The 19,779-nt window shown below is 47.5% G+C and overlaps 1 protein-coding gene and 1 non-coding gene across 2 annotated transcripts in view; both read left to right on the top strand.

Moving 5' to 3' along the window:
* Nucleotides 1-19,779, top strand: part of LOC147084213 (uncharacterized) — a 746,547-nt gene that overhangs the window by 388,536 nt on the left and 338,232 nt on the right. The window lies entirely within an intron of this gene.
* On the top strand, nt 19,092-19,163 carry trnag-ucc (transfer RNA glycine (anticodon UCC)). The gene has a single exon. It is a non-coding gene; the product is annotated as a tRNA-Gly (tRNA).

Below are 19,779 nucleotides of genomic sequence, written 5' to 3' on the forward strand. Positions count from 1 at the left end.
GAGAGATGAAAGCTACTGGTCTACCAGCTTGGTTAAGAGTTGCTGCCAATGCAAAATCAGATGCATCGACTTTCCACTTGAAAAGGGACCTTCTCATCCACGGCACATACCACCGCCTTCTCAATGTCCCGTTTGATATTAAAGAAAGCCTCCTGAGCTTCCACCGATAGCGGAAAAGACATCGACTTAATAAGAGGTCGGACTTTATCTGAGTAGCTAGCCATCCACTGGGCATAGTACAAGAAGAATCCCAGACACCTTCTTAAAGCTTTTACAGTGTGAGGTAAAGGTAATTCCTTAAGTGGGCGTAATCTTTCAGGATCTGGCCCGATTACCCCATTCTCCACAACGCAACCAAGAATACACAAACGTGTAGTATTGAAGGTACACTTGTTTTCGTTGTAGGTCAGGTTTAACCTCTTTGCAGTCTCTAGGAACTTCGCGAGATTTTGATCATGCTCCCGTTGGTCGCGCCCACAGATAGTAACATTGTCCAGGTACGGGAATGTTGCTTCCAATGTGTATTCATCTACCATATGATCCATCTCCCGTTGGAAGATGGATACCCCATTCGTCACTCCAAAGGGCACCCTAAGGAATTGGTACAGGCGCCCATTATCTTCGAAGGCCGTATAAGGTCGGTCTTCTATTTTGATGGGGAGTTGATGGTAGGCAGACTTTAAATCAATGGTGGAGAACACACGGTACTGAGCTATCTGATTCACCATCTCAAAAATACGAGGCAAAGGGTAGGCATCTAATTGGGTATACAAGTTTATAGTCTGACTACAATCGACCACAAGTCTTTTCTTTTCATTAGTTTTAACCACCACCACCTGGGCACGCCATGGGCTATTACTGTGTTCGATGATTCCCTCCCGTTGAAGCCTTTCCACTTCCTCTTTTACAAATTTTTTATCTTCTGAACTATACCATCGACTCTTAGTCGCTATCGGTCTACAATTACGAGCAAGGTTCACGAACAAAGAAGGCGGACTTATTTTTAAAGTAGAAAGGCCGCAGACTGTGAGTGGAGGCTGGGATCCACCATACTTAAGGGTGACGCTCTCATGCTGACACTGGAAGTCCAAGCCTAAAATTAAGTTCACACACAACTGAGGTAATATGAGGAGTTTAAAGTCCTTATACTTTGTATCCTTAATGATCAATGTGACTTTACAATATCCAGTTACCTCCGAAGTAAGGAACTTGGACGCCATCACGATTTCACTTCGAGTAGGATACACCTTCAATGAACAGGAGTTAACAAGGTTGGGGTGTAAGAACTTTCAGTACTGCCACAGTCTATCAAACACCCAGTAGGACGACCATTAATCTTGATGTCCATCATAGATTTCGACAAGGAACATGGTATGGTCTGGTCAACCGTAACCGAGGCTAGAGTAAAACGATAGGCGGCAGCAGAGAAGACATCGGGTACAGGATTACCCTTACACACTTTACGAAAATGTCCCCGTTTCTTACATTTAAAACAGGTAGCCTCTCTGGCTGGGCATCTTTGCCTGGGGTGTTTAGATTGGCCACAAAAATAACACTTAGACCCATGGGGTACAGCCGCAACAATAGGATTAAGTGGAGGCTCCTTTGGTGTTATGGATGCCTCCATACTCGGAACGCACGAGGCTGAGACGCATGGGCTGATGCATACACTTCTAAATTCTTCTGGGCTTCATCGAATGATCGAGCAGTACTGACGACCGTTTTTAAAACTAATGAGTCATTCTCGAGGAGTCTCTGTCTAATATAATTAGATCGGAGGCCAGATATGAAAGAATCGTGGATGGCTTCTTCCTGATACAATATGGCAGAGACAGCCTTATAGTTGCAATCCTTAGCCAAAGCCTTAAGACCCTGCAGGAAATCGTCCAGGGATTCCTCGGGTAATTGCCTGCGAGTAGACAAAAGATACCTGGTGTATACTTCATTAACCGACTTAAGGTACTGGGCCTTAAGGGCTGTGAGGGCCTCTTCATATGTAATAATATCTTCAATTATAAAGTAAGTTTGATGACTTACCAAGTTAGTTAGAAGACCCAACTTGTTAACCATCAGATCGAACGATGTGATGAAGTGTTCAAAACATCGAAGCCAATGCGTAAATTTCTTCAACGCATCTGCCGAATGGGGATCGATATCCAGACGCTCTGGTTTCAAAAATCGATCCATCTTGCAAAAGTTGTTACTTAATAAAATTGATGTGCCAAATAACTGCCTGAATCCAAGAGGTTAAAGCTTAAAACCAGAGGCTTTTATTAAGTAAGAACATGGCATCGAGTTAACACAGGGCAACCATCATTCATCACCGACCCAGCCCTTATGACTAAGACTCACACCAATCCGGAAGGATCCAGAGGGGCGGGGCTAGGGAGGAGCATTAGTGGCTACACCTGTAGAACATTCCAGACATTAACAAGTACAACAACAACAGACAATACAAATGCCAGAACACAGAGTTATTTCATCACATTACCCTACAGTAAAGTGCCTTGAGATGTTTTGAAAGCTCTATATAAATGTAAATTGTTGTTGGTGTGTAGAGAACTCTGTTGAAATTTAGTGAAATGATCAATAACCAAGGAAGATCATTTCATTGTTTGGTTCTGTTAGTTTTCATAGAATCATGGAAACATACAGCACGAAGGAGGCCATTCGGCCCATCGTGTCTGTGCTGGCTCTTAGAAAGAGCACTCGTGCTTAGTCCCACATCCCTGCTTGTTGTCCGTAACCCTGTAAGATCCTCATCCTCAAGTACCCGCCCAACTCCCTTTTAAACTCATTGATGGAATCAGCTCATGACCTTTTCAGGTCGAGCGTTCCAGATCCCCACAACTCTCTGAGTTTTATTCAATTGTTACCACAGTTGCTTCTGTGGAGGTTTAATAATAAATGCATTTTGCTATGAAAGCAATTAAAACATTCCTAGTATATATAAATAGACAGCTGCATCAAAATATTAAAATTGTGGGAGGGAGGGCAGTGCTCGCCCTGGGCCCAATAAACAATGGAATTCTTCTTTCACAACCCAATGCTCAGAAGATGAAGTCCCAGAGCTGCCTCTGGCTCGGTTCCACCTGCCCTATTCTGACAAGCTGAGGTGTTGGTCAGTGCACTGTGATTGCCCTGTGGGCAGAAAATGGCAAATCTAGAAATATGACCAAAATAACACATTTTAACCCCAAAGCTGTAAATCCCCGTCCCACACACTCTCCCTCCTCCCTGTGCTGAAATCCAAACCCACCGCACCATCTCCAACATTTCTTTCCTCCACTCCCAGTTTTCCCCCTCCCTCTACTCTGGTTGGGTTCAGTTCTACACCCGCTGTGTGCAGAGTGAGAATAAAATCAATGAGTCAATGATTGTCTCTCCTGGTCACTGGGACCCTGAAGCCCTGCCCACTCTCTGTTCCTGTACCAAGATGGCCGCACATGCGCCGTGCTGCAGGTGGAACCGGTCTGTCTTTCCTCCACCAAGATAGCGGCGCCTAACCTGGGCCTGTCACCGAGAAAAAGCCTCACCGCTGCCATCTGGCGATACACATTCGGCTGCTGGATCTCATTCGGGCCTGAGACCATTCTCCAACTTTATAAACTCTGCGGTGCGGCCTACCCACAGTTTATTAATCTCCCGGCCCTGCTCCCGCCGACCTGCATCTCCGCCCGGCGACCGCGCGGGGCTTTCTCTGTAAAGTCGGTGAGGGACACGTGACCCAAGCCCAGGGCCTGATTGATGGGAGCTTCCGACCAACAGGGAGCGAGCGGGGCGGGGCTGGAGGAGCGAGCCGGCGGCGGTTCCTCCAACCAATTGGGGAGCCCGAGGGGCAGGACTAGCGGCACCCAGTGGGTGGGGCTGGAGGAGCGAGCCGGTGGCGGGTCCTCCAACCAATCGGGGAGCCCAAGGGGCGGGACTAGCGGCACCCAGTAGGCGGGGCTGGAGGAGCGAGCCGGCAGTGGGTCCTCCAACCAATCGGGGAGCCCGAGGGGCGGGACTAGCGCCGGCTGATTGTCTGATCCGCAGGGCAGCGAGTTTCTCCAGTCCCTTGTTCAGGGCCCGGGGCCCGGGGAGGCTGTGGGCCTTTATTCCCCGCATTGGACACAAGGCTCTTTGGCTCACAACACACTGGCTCAGGTTTTAATAGAGACTTTTTAAATTCATCAATAAAAGCAGATAAACCCCGTGCTTCTGTGGAACAAACTTTTTAATATTTGGGAGTAAAAGTACAAGTTTTTTTCCCTCTGCAGAATTTATTATTAGTTTCAGGAAACAACAACACCTTTAATGTAGTAAAACATCCCGAGGCTCTTCACAGGAGCATTAGAAAACAAAATTTGACACCGAGCCACATAAGGAGATATTCAGGCAGATGACCAAAAGCTTGGTCAAAGAAGTAGGTTTTAAGGAGCATCTTAAAGAAGGAGAGAGAGAGATAGAGAGATGGAGAGGTTTAGGGAAGGAATTCCAGAGCTCAGGGCCCAGGCAACTGAAGGCACAGCCGCCAATGGTGGAGCGATTAAAATCGGGGATGCTCAAGAGGCCGGAATTAGAGGAGCGCAAATATCTCGGAAGGTTGTCGGGGCTGGAAGAGATTACAGAGATAGGGAGGGGCGAGGCCACAGAGGGATTTGAAAACAAGGCTGAGAATTTTAAGGATCAGACACTTGATGAAAAGCAGGGAGTGGGGGAGGGTCAAACCCTTATGGGACAGGGTCGCTTATTCTGTTCTGTGACAGTTACTGGGACAGACTGTATCTCCCCTCTCCTCCACACAGGGATGTGTGGTAGTTAAAGGGACAGCGATTCTTCTTGTTCTGTGAGATTGTTATTAAAGGGACACTATTCTGAGATGGCTACGAATCTTTAGTGTCGCCAGCCTTTCTAAAACATTTTCCTTTCTTTGAGGATCTGTACAAACTCGCTGGTGACTCAGCAGGTTGGATGAACTCTGAAACCTCTTTGCACAGTCAGAACATTTAAAGGGTCTCTCATCGGTTCTGGGACAGGAGGGATCTGGTTAACAGTGATCACAATATCATTAGGTTTAAAGTAGTTATGGAAAGGGACAAAGAAAAATCAATGGTGAAAATACCCAGCTGGAAGAGAGCCAATTTCAGTGATTTGAGAAGGGATCGAGCACAGGTGGACTGGAAACAAAGATTGTCCAGGAAAACAGTGAATGACCAATGGCAGGCCTTCAAGGCTGAGATAGTTCGGGTACAAACCAAACATATTCCCATAAGGAGGGAAGATGGGGCATCCAAAGCTAGAGCTTCCGATGACAAAGGACATCGAGGTTAGAGTAAAACAGAAAAAGGAGGTTTACAACAAATGTCAGGTACAGAATACAGTCAAAAACCAGGAGAATACAGAGAGTGTGGGGGAAATGAAACAGGATATAAGAAGGGCAAAGAGAGAATATGAGAAAAGATTAGCAGGTAACATAAAAGAGAGCCCAAATATCTTCTATAAACATATGAAAAGTAAAAGGATAGTTAAAGGAATGGTGGGGCCGATTAGGGACCAAATAGGAGCTCATCATATGGAGGCAGAGGGCGTGGCTGAGGTACTGAATGAGTACTTAGCATCTGTCTTCACAAAAGAAGAGGATGAAGTTAATGTCGCAGTAGAGGAGGGGGGGAGTAGAGAAATTGGATAAAAATGGATAGAAAGGAGGTGCTAAATAGGTTGTCATCACTCAAAGTTAACAAGTCACCCGGTCCAGATGGGATGCATCCTAGATTGCTGCGGGAAGCTAGGGTGGAGATAGCAGAAGCTCCGACCACAATCTTTCAATCTCCCTCAGATATATGGGAGTGGTGACAGAGGACTGGAGGATTGCAAATGTTACACCCCTGTTTAAAAAAAGGGGAGAGGGATAAACCTGGTAACTACAGGCCAATCAGTCTATCGTCAGTGGTGGGTGAACGACTAGAGACCATTGTCAAGGACAAAATTAATTCTCACTTGGAGAAGCATGGGTTAATAAGGGGCAGCCAGTATGGATTTGTTAAAGGTACAGCGTGTCTGATTAACCTGATTGAGTTCTTTGATGAAGTAACAGAGGGTTGATGAAGGTAGTGCAGCAGATGTTGTATATATGGACTTTCAAAAGGCATTTGATAAAATACCACATAAGAGACTTACTCGGAAAATAGAAGCAGAGGGAATTAAAGGGCCGATGGTAATTTGGGTATATAATTGGCTAAGGGAGAGGAGGCAGTGAGCAGTGCTGAGGGATGTTTTTCTGACTGGAGGGAAGTATGCAGTGGGCTCCCCCAGGGGTCGGGATTAGGACCATTGCTTTTCTTGTTATATATAACTGACCTGGACTTGGGTATAGGTGAACAATTTCAAAGTTTACGGATGATACTATTTACTATGTTGCCACGTTTTGTGAGTGTAGTAGTAGCAGACTTCAGAAGGACAGAGACAGATTGTGAAATGAGCAGACACAAGGCAGATGACATTAAATGAGGATAAGTGTGAAGTGATGCACTTTGGGAGAAACAACAGGGAGAGGCCGTATAATCTAAATGGGACTATTTTGAGGGGGTGCAAGAGCAGAGGGACCTGGGGGCCCATATTCACAAGTCTTTGAAAGTGCCGCGGCAAGTTGGTGAGGCGGTTCAGAAAGCGTATGGGATACTTGGCTTTGTAAATAGTGCCATTGAATACAAAAACAAGGAAGTTACACTAAACCGTTACAAATCACTAGTTAGGAACATAGGACAGAAGGAGGCCGTTCAGCCCCTCGAGCCTGTTCCACCATTCAATGAGATCATGGCTGATCTGTGACCTAACTCCATACACCCACCTTTGGCCCATATCCCTTATTACCTTTGGTTAACAAAAACCTATCAATCTCAGATTTAAAATTAACAATTGACCGAGCATCAATTGCTGTTTGTGGAAGTGAGTTCCAAACCTCTACCGCCCTGTGTGTGTAGAAGTGTTTCCTAATTTCACTCCTGAAAGGTCTGGCTCTAATTTTTAGACTATGCCCCCAGTCCTAGAATCCCCAACCAGCGGAAATAGTTTCTCTCTATCTACCCTATCTGTTCCCCTTAATATCCTGAAAACTTCGATCAGATCACCCCTTAACTTTCTAAATTCCAGGGAATACAACCCTAATTTGTGTAATCCCTCCTCGTAACTTAACCCTTGAAGTCCGGGTATCATTCTGGTAAACCTACGCTGCACTCCCTCCAAGGCCAATATATCCTTCCTAAGGTGTGATGCCCAGAACTGCTCACAGTGCTCCAGGTGTGGTCTAACTCGGGTTTTGTACAGCTGCAGGGTTTTGGCCTCAGCTGGAGTCTTGTGTACAGTTCTGGGCACCACACTTTAGGAAGGATGTCAAGGCCTTGGAGAGGGTGCAGAGGAGGTTGACCAGGATGGTACCAGGGATGAGGGACTTCAGTTATGTGGAGAGATTGGAGAAGCTGGGATTGTTCCCCTTAGAGCAGAGAAGGTTAAGAGACCAAATCGAGGTGTTCAAAATGATGAGGGGTTTTGATCGAGCAAGTAGGGAGAAACTGTTCAGTCTGGCAAGTGGGTCGGTAACCAAAAGGTCACAGATTTAAAATAGTTGCTAAAAGAACTAGAGGGGAAATGAGGAGAATTGTTTTCATACAGAGGGTTGTTAAGATCTGGAATGCACCATCTGAAAGGATGCTGGAATCAGGTTCCACAGGAACTTTCAAACAGTAATTGGACGAGTCCTTGAAGAGGACTAGTTTGCAGAGTTCTGGGGATAAAGCTGGGGTTTGGGACTAAATTGGACAGCTCTTTCAAAGACACGATGGGCACAGACATGATGGGCCGAATCACCTCCTTCTGTGCTGTTAGATTCTATGATCAGTGTGAAGTCGCTGGTGTCTCTTAAGGATGTTAGAGCTTTTAAAGCACTTCCCACAGGCAGAACATTTAAAGGGCCTCTCGTCAGTGTGAACTCGCTGATGTGTCAGCAGGTTGGATGACTGAGTGAATCCCTTCCCACACACGGAGCAGGTGAACGGCCTCCCCCAGTGTGAACTCGCTGATGTAACAGCAGGTTGGAGGGCAGAGTGAATCCCTTCCCACACACAGAGCAGGTGAACTGTCTCTCCCTAGTGTGAACTCGCTGATGTACCAGCAGGTTGGAGGGCTGAGTGAATCCCTTCCCACACACGGAGCAGGTGAACGGCCTCTCCCCAGTGTGTAGGTGTTGGTGTTTCTTGAGCTCCCCAGAGCTTTTAAAACTCTTCCCACACTCAGAACATTGAAAGGGTCTCTCGTCAGTGTGAACTCGCTGGTCTACCAGCAGGTTGGAGGGCCGAGCAAATCCCTTCCCACACACGGAGCAGGTGAACGGGCTCTCCCCAGTGTGAACTCGCTGATGTATCAGCAGGTGGGATGACTGAGTGAATCCCTTCCCACACACGGAGCAGGTGAACGGCCTCTCCCCAGTGTGTAGGTGTTGGTGTCTCTTCAACTCCCCGGAGCTTTTAAAGCTCATCCCACAGTCAGAACATTTAAAGGGTCTCTCGTCAGTGTGAACTCACTGATGTACCAGCAGGTGGGATGAATCAATGAATCCCTTCCCACACACGGAGCAGGTGAATGGCCTCTCCCCAGTGTGAAGTCGCTGGTGTGTCAGTAGGTGGGATGACCGAGTGAATCCCTTCTCACACACGGAGCAGGTGAACGGCCTCTCCCCAGTGTGTAGGAGCCAGTGTCCCTTCAGCTCCTCGGGGCTTTTAAAGCTCTTCCCACAGTCAGAACATTTAACGGGTCTCTCGTCAGTGTGAACAAGTTGGTGTTGCTTTAGTTCCCCGGGGCTTTTAAAGCTCTTCCCACAGTTAGGACACTGAAATGGTCTCTCATCAGTGTGAACAAGTTGGTGTCCCTTCAGTTCCCTGGGGCTTTTAAAGCTCTTCCCACAGTCAGAACATTGAAATGGTCTCCCATCAGTGTGAACAAGCTGGTGTCCCTTCAGATACTGAGCATTTTTAAAGCTCTTCCCACAGTCAGAACATTGAAATGCTCTCTCATCAGTGTGGACAAGTTGGTGTTGCTTTAGTTCCCCGGGGCTTTTAAAGCTCTTCCCACAATCAGAACACTGAAATGGTCTCTCATCAGTGTGAACAATCTGGTGTCTCTTCTGATCCTGAGGGCCTTTAAAGCTCTTCCCACAGTCAGGACACTGAAATGGTCTCTCATCAGTGTGGACAAGTTGGTGTTGCTTTCGTTCCCCGGGGCTTTTAAAGCTCTTCCCACAGTCAGAACATTGAAATGGTCTCTCATCAGTGTGAACAAGCTGGTGTCGCTTCAGATCCTGGGGGCCTTTAAATCTCTTCCCACAGTCAGGACACTGAAATGGTCTCTCCTCAGTGTGAACTCCCTGGTGTGTTTGCAGGTCGGATGAACAAACAAATCCCTTTCCACACACAGAGCAGGTGAACAGACTGTCCCTGGTGTGACTGCGCCGTTGAACTTCCAATGCAGACGGGGAACTGAAGCCCTTCCCGCCGTCCCCACCTTTACCCGGTTTCTCCCTGGTGTGACGGTGCACGTGTCTCACCAGGTCAGGCGATCGGCTGAATCCACGTCCACACACCGAACACGTGTGCGGTTTGTCTGCGTTGCGATCCCTGCTCTCTCCTTCCATGTGCAAAGGCCGATGATATTCAGGTCCTGATGAATCGAGTGACTCTGTCAGAGCTTGACGTGATGTTTGGTCTGAGCTTCCCGCCTGTAACTGCTCCACTTCTATAACCCTGTAAATTGAGATCAGAAAAGGATCAGAGGCAAACTGTTGTTTAATTTTCCCCTTTCCGAACCTAGGGGCAGTGAAGCTGATTTTCAGGCCCCAGCTGCTGCACAGGTTGGTTGAAAGGAACAGCAGTAATGGTGGCTGTAATACCCACAAATCCGCGCGCTCCAGAAAGCACTCTGTTGACTCTGAGTCCTGCGCATGTGCTCATGGCCCCCGCGCTCTCCCTCCTGCTCTACAATCGCCCACCCGATCGGTCCGCAACACGCATGCTCAGCACACAAAACCCCGCGGTTGGAACATCGGGCATGCATGCGGAGCCACAACATCTGGTATGCGTGAGCGGCTCAGGTGGGGGCGAGTTGGTGTTCCGCCTCAGCCACCAGGGAGGTGCGCATGCGCAGGACGACCCAACATTCTTCCCGTCAGCAATCACTCCCTCGTTTCTTTAATAAAAACAGAAAATGCTGGAAATACTCAGCAGGTCAGGCAGCAGCTGTGGAGAGAGAAACAGAGTTAACGTATCAGGTCGATGACCATTCATCAGAACTGCTTGCTCTTTAGTGTCAGCCAGTGGCTCAGTGGGTAGCACTCTCACCTCGGAGTCAGAAAGTTGTGGGTTCATAGTCCCACTCCAGAGACTTGAGCACAAAAATCCAGGCTGACACTCCAGTGCAGTGCTGAGGGAGTGCGGCACTGTCGGAGGTGCCATCTTTCGGATGAGATGTTAAATTGAGGCCCTGTTTGCTCTCTCAGGTGGATGTAAAGGATCCCATGGCATTATTTCAGGAAAGAAAGACTTGCATTTATATAGTGCCACCAGATATCCTAAAGTGCCTTACAGCCAATGAAGTACTACAATGAAGTAGTCACTGTTGTAATGTGGGAAAGAGCAGGGGAATTATCCCAAGTGTCCGAGCCAATGTTTATCCCTCAATCAACTTAAAAAATGATAGATTATCTGGTCATTATCATATTGCTGTCTGTGGGAGCTTGCTGTGCGCTAACTGACTGCTGCATTTCCAACATTACAAGTGACTACACTGCAAAAGTACTTCATTGGCTGTAAAGTACTTTGGGACGTCCGGTGGTGGTGAAAGGCGCTATATAAATGCAAGTGTTTCTTTCTTCACTGGTCTCACCAGCGACCTCTTCTGGCTGTTGGCGGATTGACAGCCGAGAGTCCGCGCATGCGCACACGGAGCGGCAGTTTGGGCCGAGTCCGGCACAGCAACCCCTCCCGGTTACCAATGGTAATGACCGCGCATGCCCAGAGGACACCAACCCCCCTCCCCCACTCGGAGCTGCGCCTGCGCACTCGGATCCTGCCGGACGGAGTCGGCGCGGGGCCATTCCGGGGACATGTAACCCCACCTGACGCAGGGTCATCCAGACTCGAGTCGACATTGGCTTGTTCTCTCTACATAGATGCGACCGGACCTGCTGTGATTTCCAGCCAAAAAAAATGTTTTTTGTCTGTTTTTTTGTTTTTCATACAGACCCCAGCATCTGCAATATTTGACCCCTTGTGACCCCACCTCATTGTTCTTTGATGTAATGTTTCCCTGACTGACCTGTTTGGACACCATTCACACCTTCGACTGCTGTGATTATCTCTCTGCCGAGGTGTGATAAATGGCAGTTGGAAAGGTTACCTGTAAACATCTGACATGATTCTCTGACTATATAAGCTGTGTCTTTATGCATTTCTCCACTTCACCTGAAGAAGGAGCAGCGCTCCGAAAGCTTGTGATTTCAAATAAAGCTGTTGGACTATAACCTGGTGTTGTGTGACTTCTTACATTCCGGGGAAAGGCCTTGGTGTCGGTTCCAGAGTCGCGATCGGTGACGCGAAGTGAGTTTTCTCCGCTCCGATTGGGTGGAGAATGGCGCGGGGTGGATCGGGAGAGAATCGAGAGAAATAGAAAAACCTCAGAATCCGCGAGGCCCCGGACCGAGCAACAGCACTTGGACGGTGCACGTGATCTCCTCGGGGACACGTCACCCGGGCCCGCGGCCTGATTGACGGCAGCTTCCCACCAATAGGGAGCGAGCGGGGCGGGGCTGGAGGAGTAAGCCGGCGGCGGGTCCTCCAACCAATCGGGGAGCCCGAGGGGTGGGACTAGCGGCACCCAGTGGGCGGGGCTGGAGGAGCGAGCCGGCGGCGGGTCCTCCAACCAATCGGAGAGCCCGAGGGGCGGGACTAGCGCCGGCTGATTGTCTGATCTGCAGGGCAGCGAGTTTCTCCAGTCCCTTGTTCTGGGCCCGGGGCCCGGGGAGGCTGTGGGCCTTTAGTTCCCGCATTGGACACAAGGCTCTTTGTCTCAGGCATAGGGTGACGTCGCACTGAAACTTTCCACCCTCCTTTACAAAGATGGCTCTTTGTCTCATGGTGTGGAGATGCCGGAGTTGGACTGGGGTGGACAAATGTAAGAAGTCACACAGCACCAGGTTATAGTCCAACAGCTTTATTTGAAATCACAAGCTTTCGGAGCGCTGCTCCTTCTTCAGGTGAAGTGGAGAAATGCATAAAGACACAGCTTATATAGTCAGAGAACCATGTCAGATGTTTACAGGTAACCTTTCCAAATGCCATTTATCACACCTCGGCAGAGAGATAATCACAGCAGTCAAAGGTGTGAATGGTGTCCAAACAGGTCAGTCAGGGAAACATTACATCAAAGAACAATGAGGTGGGGTCACAAGGGGTCAAATATTGCAGATGCTGGGGTCTGTATGAAAAACAAAAAAACAGACAAAAAACATTTTTTTTGGCTGGAAATCACAGCAGGTCCGGCCGCATCTGTGTAGAGAGAACAAGCCAATGTCGACTCGAGTCTGGATGACCCTGCGTCAGGTGGGGTTACATGTAGCGTGACATGAACCCAAGATCTCGGTTGAGGCCGTCCTCATGAGTGCGGAACTTGGCTATCAGTTTCTGCTCGACGATTTTGCGTTGTCGTGTGTCTCGAAGGCCACCTTGGAGAATGCTTACCCGAAGATCGGAGGCTGAATGTCCTTGACTGCTGAAGTGTTCCCCGACTGGGAGGGAACACTCCTGCCTGGTGATTGTTGCGCGGTGTCCGTTCATCCGTTGTCGCAGTGTCTGCATGGTCTCGCCGATGTACCATGCTCCGGGGCATCCTTTCCTGCAACGTATGAGGTAGACAACGTTGGCTGAGTCACATGAGTATGTACCATGTACCTGGTGGGTGGTGTCCTCACGTGTGATGATGGTATCTGTGTTGATGATCTGGCATGTCTTGCAGAGGTTGCTGTGGCAGGGTTGTGTGGTGTTGTGGTTGCTGTTCTCTTGAAAGCTGGGTAATTTGCTGCGAACGATGGTCTGTTTGAGGTTAGGCGGCTGTTTGAAAGCGAGTAGTGGAGGCATGGGGATGGCCTTAGTGAGGTGTTCGTCGTCATCGATGACATGTTGAAGGCTGCGAAGGACATGGCATAATTTCTCCGCTCCGGGGAAGTACTGGACGACGAAGGGTACTCTGTTGGTTGTGTCCCGTGTTTGTCTTCTGAGGAGGTCTATGCGATTTTTCGCTGTGGCCCGTCGGAACTGTCGATCGACGAGTCGAGCGTCATATCCCGTTCTTACAAGGGCGTCTTTCAGTGTCTGTAGGTGTCCATCACGTTCCTCCTCATCTGAGCAGATCCTGTGTATTCGCAGGGCTTGTCCATAGGGGATGGCTTCTTTAACGTGGTTAGGGTGGAAGCTGGAGAAGTGAAGCATCATGAGGTTGTCCGTGGGCTTGCGGTAGAGTGAAGTGCTGAGGTGTCCGTCTTTGATGGAGATTCGTGTGTCCAGGAATGAGACTGATTCTGAGGAGTAGTCCATGGTGAGTTTGATGGTGGGATGGAACTTGTTGATGTTATCGTGTAGTCTTTTCAGTGATTCTTCGCCGTGGGTCCATAGGAAGAAAATGTCGTCGATGTATCTGGTGTATAGCGTTGGTTGGAGATCCTGTGCAGCGAAGAAATCTTGCTCGAACTTGTGCATGAAGATGTTTGCATATTGGGGTGCGAATTTGGTCCCCATGGCTGTTCCGTGTGTTTGGGTAAAGAACTGGTTGTCGAAGGTGAAGACATTGTGGTCAAGGATGAAGCGGATGAGTTGTTGGATGGCGTCTGGAGATTGGCTGTTGTTGGTGATGCAGGGTCATCCAGACTCGAGTCGACATTGGCTTGTTCTCTCGACACAGATGCGGCCGGACCTGCTGTGATTTCCAGCCAAAAAAAATGTTTTTTGTCTGTTTTTTTGTTTTTCATACAGACCCCAGCATCTGCAATATTTGACCCCTTGTGATCCCACCTCATTGTTCTTTGATGTAATGTTTCCCTGACTGACCTGTTTGGACACCATTCACACCTTTGACTGCTGTGATTATCTCTCTGCCGAGGTGTGATAAATGGCAGTTGGAAAGGTTACCTGTAAACATCTGACATGATTCTCTGACTATATAAGCTGTGTCTTTATGCATTTCTCCACTTCACCTGAAGAAGGAGCAGCGCTCTGAAAGCTTGTGATTTCAAATAAAGCTGTTGGACTATAACCTGGTGTTGTGTGACTTCTTATCTTTGTCTCAGGCACAGGGTGACAACGCACTGAAACTTTCCGCTCTCCTTTACAAAGATGGCTCTTTGTCTCAGGCATAGGGTGACGTCGCACTGAAAATTTCCACCCTCCTTTACAAAGATGGCTGCCGTTAACCTGGGCCTGTAAGGGGAAGAAATCCCCGCAACTGCAAACACGGGGTCTTCAGCTTATTGGTGGCTTGCCTCCTGCACGAGTTGTTTATGAAGCCTCCCCACCCACCTACAGGTCCATTACTCCCCTCCGTCGCGATTTTTACCCGCTGCACCATCGCCCTCCCGGCTTCAGCCCCTCTCCATCTCCAGTAACGCACTGCGCATGCTCAATATACCGGCCCCTCCCGCGCCTGCACGCTGGGCTCTTGTAGTCTGGGTGCGGCACGTGGTCCACCACGGGGAGTGCTGGGCAAAAGACCAGATTAGTGAATAAATGTAAGAAGTCACACAACACCAGGTTATAGTCCAACAGCTTTATTTGAAATCACAAGCTTTCGGAGCACTGCTCCTTCGTCAGGTGAAGTGGAGAGATGCACAAAGACACAGCTTATATAGTCAGAGAATAATGTCAGATGTTTACAGGTAATCTTGCTAACTGCCATTTATCACACCTCGGCAGAGAGATAATCACAGCAATTAAAGGTGTGAATGGTGTCCAAACAGGTCAGTCAGGAAAACATTACATCAAACGTTACATCATCAACGGATGAACGGACACTGCACAACAATCGCCAGGCAGGAGTGTTCCCTCCCAGTCGGGGAACACTTCAGCAGTCAAGGGCATTCAGCCTCCGATCTTCGGGTAAGCTTTCTCCAAGGCGGCCTTCGAGACACACGACAACGCAAAATCGTCGAGCAGAAACTGATAGCCAAGTTCCGCACCCATGAGGACGGCCTGAACCGGGATCTTGGGTTCATGTCACGCTACATGTAACCCCACCTGATGTATGGTCATCAAGACTCGAGTCGTTGTTGGCTTGTTCTCTCTACACAGATGCGGCCGGACCTACTGTGATTTCCAGCAAAAAAAATGTTTTTTGTCTTTTTTTGCTCTTCACACAGACACCAGCATCTGCAACATTTGACCCCTTGTGACCCCACCTCATTGTTCTTTGATGTAATGTTTTCCTGACTGACCTGTTTGGACACCATTCACACCTTTGATCGCTGTGATTATCTCTCTGCCAAGGTGTGATAAATGGCAGTTAGAAAGATTACCTGTAAACATCTGACATCATTCTCTGACTATATAAGCTGTGTCTTTATGCATCTCTCCACTTCACCTGACGAAGGAGCAGCGCTCTGAAAGCTTGTGACTTCAAATAAAGCTGTTGGACTATAATCTGGTGTTGTGTGACTTCTTACATTTGTCCACCCCAGTCCAACTCCGGCATCTCCACACCAAGATTAGTGATTGGAACATGATTTACTGTGATCAGATTGAGTACTGAACCATGTTCATTCTAGTAGTCATGGTTTGTTTCTGCTGATCTTAATAACTCCTGTATCTGCGCTGGAGATTAATATTCTGTTTAAATAGTGAATAAATAAAGCTCGAGGAACAGCACCTCATCTTTCGATTAGGCACTTTACAGCCTTCTGGACTCAACATTGAGTTCAACAATTTCAGACTTTAACCCTTACTCCCATTTTTCATGCTGTATGATTTTGCCATCCCCATTTGCAACATTTTCCAAGGCTCGGTTTCACAGCCACATCTCTTTCTTCAGCAACTGTCTCCGGTTCCAACTTATTCCACGTGGATTCCAACTGAACTTCCACCCTTCGTGTTTCAGATCCACCCAGGATAACTTTCCTGCCTCTCACCTTAGTAATATCTGTTACATCTCCAGCTTTTTCCAGTTCTGATGAAGGGTCCCAGACCTGAAACGTTAACTCTGTTTCTCTCTCCACGGATGCTGCCTGGCCTGCTGAGTATTTCCAGCATTTTCTGTTGTTATTTCAGTGAACAAATAAGCTTTGCTTCAAACACACAGTGTGTCAAATATTTGATTTCTCCATGATAAGAGATGAATTGATGTTCTGTTCCAGACTGTTTAATTCTTGGGCCTTTCCTTACTCTAGATTATTTCTGTTCTCATCTCGTTCGCCTTCTACCACATCAAACCCCAAGCTTGCTCCGTTTGAGTACACAACTTGTGGGTGTCATAGGCTGAACTGTAGTGTCTCACTTACACTCAACTGCCATCAACTGGTCCAGGCAGCGGGCGGTCGAGGGGGTCGTTCGGCCCGACTGCCTGCCTCTCTTCCGGTGGCCCTGGAGATGGAGCACGCGGTGTCCGCCGGCAGGCTCGAGGCCTTCCGCGACCGGTGGGTGCTGCAGGGACTGGAGTGCATCATCACCCCGGCCAACGAAATTTTAATTTAATTTGTTAACTTTCATTTAATGATTTTTTAAGTTACAGTTTATTTGTTTATGGTCCCTCCAAAAGAGTAAACTCATCTACACACCGCAGGGACTGGAGTGCTTATCACCACAGGTAATGAAATGTTAATTTAATTATTAAGTTTCCTTTAATGTTTTAAGTTAAGCTACAGTTTATTTGTTAACACAAAAGAGCACACTCAGCTGCAATTCCTTTGAATCATAGCTTTATAGAACTATCTTGCATAAGATTTGAAATCTGTTATTATCTGTATCATTTAGCCCTTTGTGGATTCGATTCAGTAAAACTCCTCCACACGGACTGCACGTGATAACCTTTGAAATGTTCTGATCTTTGTAGTAGTAATTTCTGAGCTTGATGGTCTAGTTGTTTTAATCTCTTGTTACTAACATACCTTGCACTATTTCTTTCATCGAGATAATTATTTCAAATACTTCCATTATCAGGTCTTTAGCTCCTCCATTGATCCCTGTCAATGGTCCTTTGTTAGAGGCTGGGGTTAGGGTGTAGGCTTAGGGGTTAGTGGTTGGGGCCACTGGTTATTGGTTAGGATTGGGGTTAGTGGTTGGGGTTAGTGGTTATTGGTTAGGATTGGGGTTAGTGGTTGGGGTTAGTGGTTATTGGTTAGGATTGGGGTTAGTGGTTGGGGTTAGTGGTTATTGGTTAGGATTGGGGTTAGTGGTTGGGGCCAGTGGTTATTGGCTAGGGTTGGGGTTAGTGGTTATTGGTTAGGATTGGGGTTAGTGGTTGGGGCCAGTGGTTATTGGTTAGGATTGGGGTTAGTGGTTGTGGGTAGTGGTTATTGGTTAGGATTGGGGTGAGTGGTTGGGGTTAGTGGTTATTGGTTAGGATTGGAGTTAGTGGTTGGGGCCAGTGGTTATTGGCTAGGGTTGGGGTTAGTGGTTATTGGTTAGGATTGGGGTTAGTTGTTGGGGCCAGTGGTTATTGGTTAGGATTGGGGTTAGTGGTTGGGGCTAGTAGTTATTGGTTAGGATTGGGGTGAGTGGTTGGGGTTAGTGGTTATTGGTTAGGATTGGAGTTAGTGGTTGGGGTTAGTGGTTATTGGTTAGGATTGGGGTTAGTGGTTGGGGCTAGTGGTTATTGGTTAGGATTGGGGTTAGTGGTTGGGGTTAGTGGTTATTGGTTGGATTGGGGTTAGTGGTTGGGGTTAGTGGTTATTGGTTAGGATTGGGGTTAGTGGTTGGGGCCAGTGGTTATTGGTTGGATTGGGGTTAGTGGTTGGGGTTAGTGGTTATTGGTTAGGATTGGGGTTAGTGGTTGGGGTCAGTGGTTCTTGGTTAGGATTGGAGTTAGTGGTTGGGGCAAGTGGTTATTGGTTAAGATTGGTGTTAGTGGTTGGGGTTAGTGGTTATTGGTTAGGATTCGCCTCTACTGCCTTCTGTTGTAGAGAATTCCACAGGTTCACCACTCTCTGGGGGAAGAAATTCCTCCTCATCTCTGTCCTAAATGGCTTACCCCTTATCATTAGACTGTTACCCCTGGTTCTGGACTCCCCGACCATCGGGAGCATCCTTCCTGCATCTAGTCTGTCCAGTCCTGTTAGAATTTTATAAGTTTCAATGAGATCCCCTCTCATTCTTCTAAACTCCAGCGAGTATAAGCCCAATCGACCCAATCTCTCCTCATACATCATTCCTGCCATCCCAGGCATCAGCCTGGTGAATCTTCGCTGCACTCCCTCCATGGCAAGAACATCCTTCCTCAGGTAAGGCGACCAACACTGCACATATTACTCAAGGTGTGGTCTCATCAAGGCCCTGTACAACTGCAGCAAGACATCCTTGCTCCTCTACTCAAACCCTCTCGCCACGAAGGCCAACATACCATTTGCCTTCTTAACCGCCTGCTGCACCTGCATGCTTACTTTCAGTGACTGGTGCACAAGGACGCCCAGGTCTCGTTGCACTTCCCCTTCTCCCAATCTATTGCCATTCAGATAATAATCTGCCTTCCTGTTTTTGTTTTTGCCACCCTATCGCAGTGTAATGCCTTACAGCAAATGACATTTCTCTAAAATTTACAAATAATATTCATCATCCAGTTGCTTCTCATATAAAAATAATTTTCAATTTATTTCTGTGGATTATTATTTTTTAACCTATAAAGGATTTTAAAATAATAAATGGAGCGAGGGCTCAATCCAAGCGATATAACTATTTACAGTGGCCATTTTTAAGTGGAGGGAAAGTGCCTCAGCATAGTGTTGACTGAAATGATTGCTATGTATCTTACTTAACCCACTTAGGAGCCAAAAGAAAGATATCATCCGTAAATATATGAATTAACATATGTTGGCGATGGTGGTGTAGTGGTGAGCATAGCTGCTTTCCAAGCAGTTGATCTGGGTTCGATTCCTGGCCATCACAAGCGAGGTACTTTTAATACCCCTCGCAGGTCAGAACTGAGTTATGGGACCTTGCAGCAGGATTTTATGAGAAATAAAGTCAATTGCAACTGACAAAATACTTTCATCTTCCATGGAATCCCATGCGTCTCCCATAGAATTAAAAAGAATTTTTAAAACAATAGTAAAAATTTTGATTAAAAAACACAAAAAGAGAGAAGATTTCAGGTCACAAACAGTGCAATGGATACTGCAGGGGGAGGGCATGTATCAGAGATTGACAGGTACAGAATAAAACAAACACTCCCACGACAGAAACTGCCAGATACAGAGTGAAGCCCAAACACAATTTCGAGTAATTGTCAGGTACAGGGTGAAAACCTCTCTTCCATACCAGAAACTGACAGCTACACTGAAAATCCACTCCCAATTAAGCAGAAACTGTCAGGTAAAGGGTAAGACACACACTCACATTTCAGAGATTGTTTCCCCTGACTGGAGAATCTAGAACTATGGGGCAAAGGCTCCGGAAAAATGGCTGCCATTTCAGACTGAGATAAGGAGGAATTTCTTCACTCAGAGGGTTGTGAACCTTTGGAATTCATTGCTCCAAAGAGTTGTGGATGATCAGTCATTGA

The sequence above is a fragment of the Somniosus microcephalus genome, unplaced genomic scaffold (assembly GCF_052327205.1).
Source record: "Somniosus microcephalus isolate GS21.2 unplaced genomic scaffold, FLI_Smic_1.0 unresolved_chr9, whole genome shotgun sequence".
NCBI lineage: Eukaryota > Metazoa > Chordata > Chondrichthyes > Squaliformes > Somniosidae > Somniosus > Somniosus microcephalus.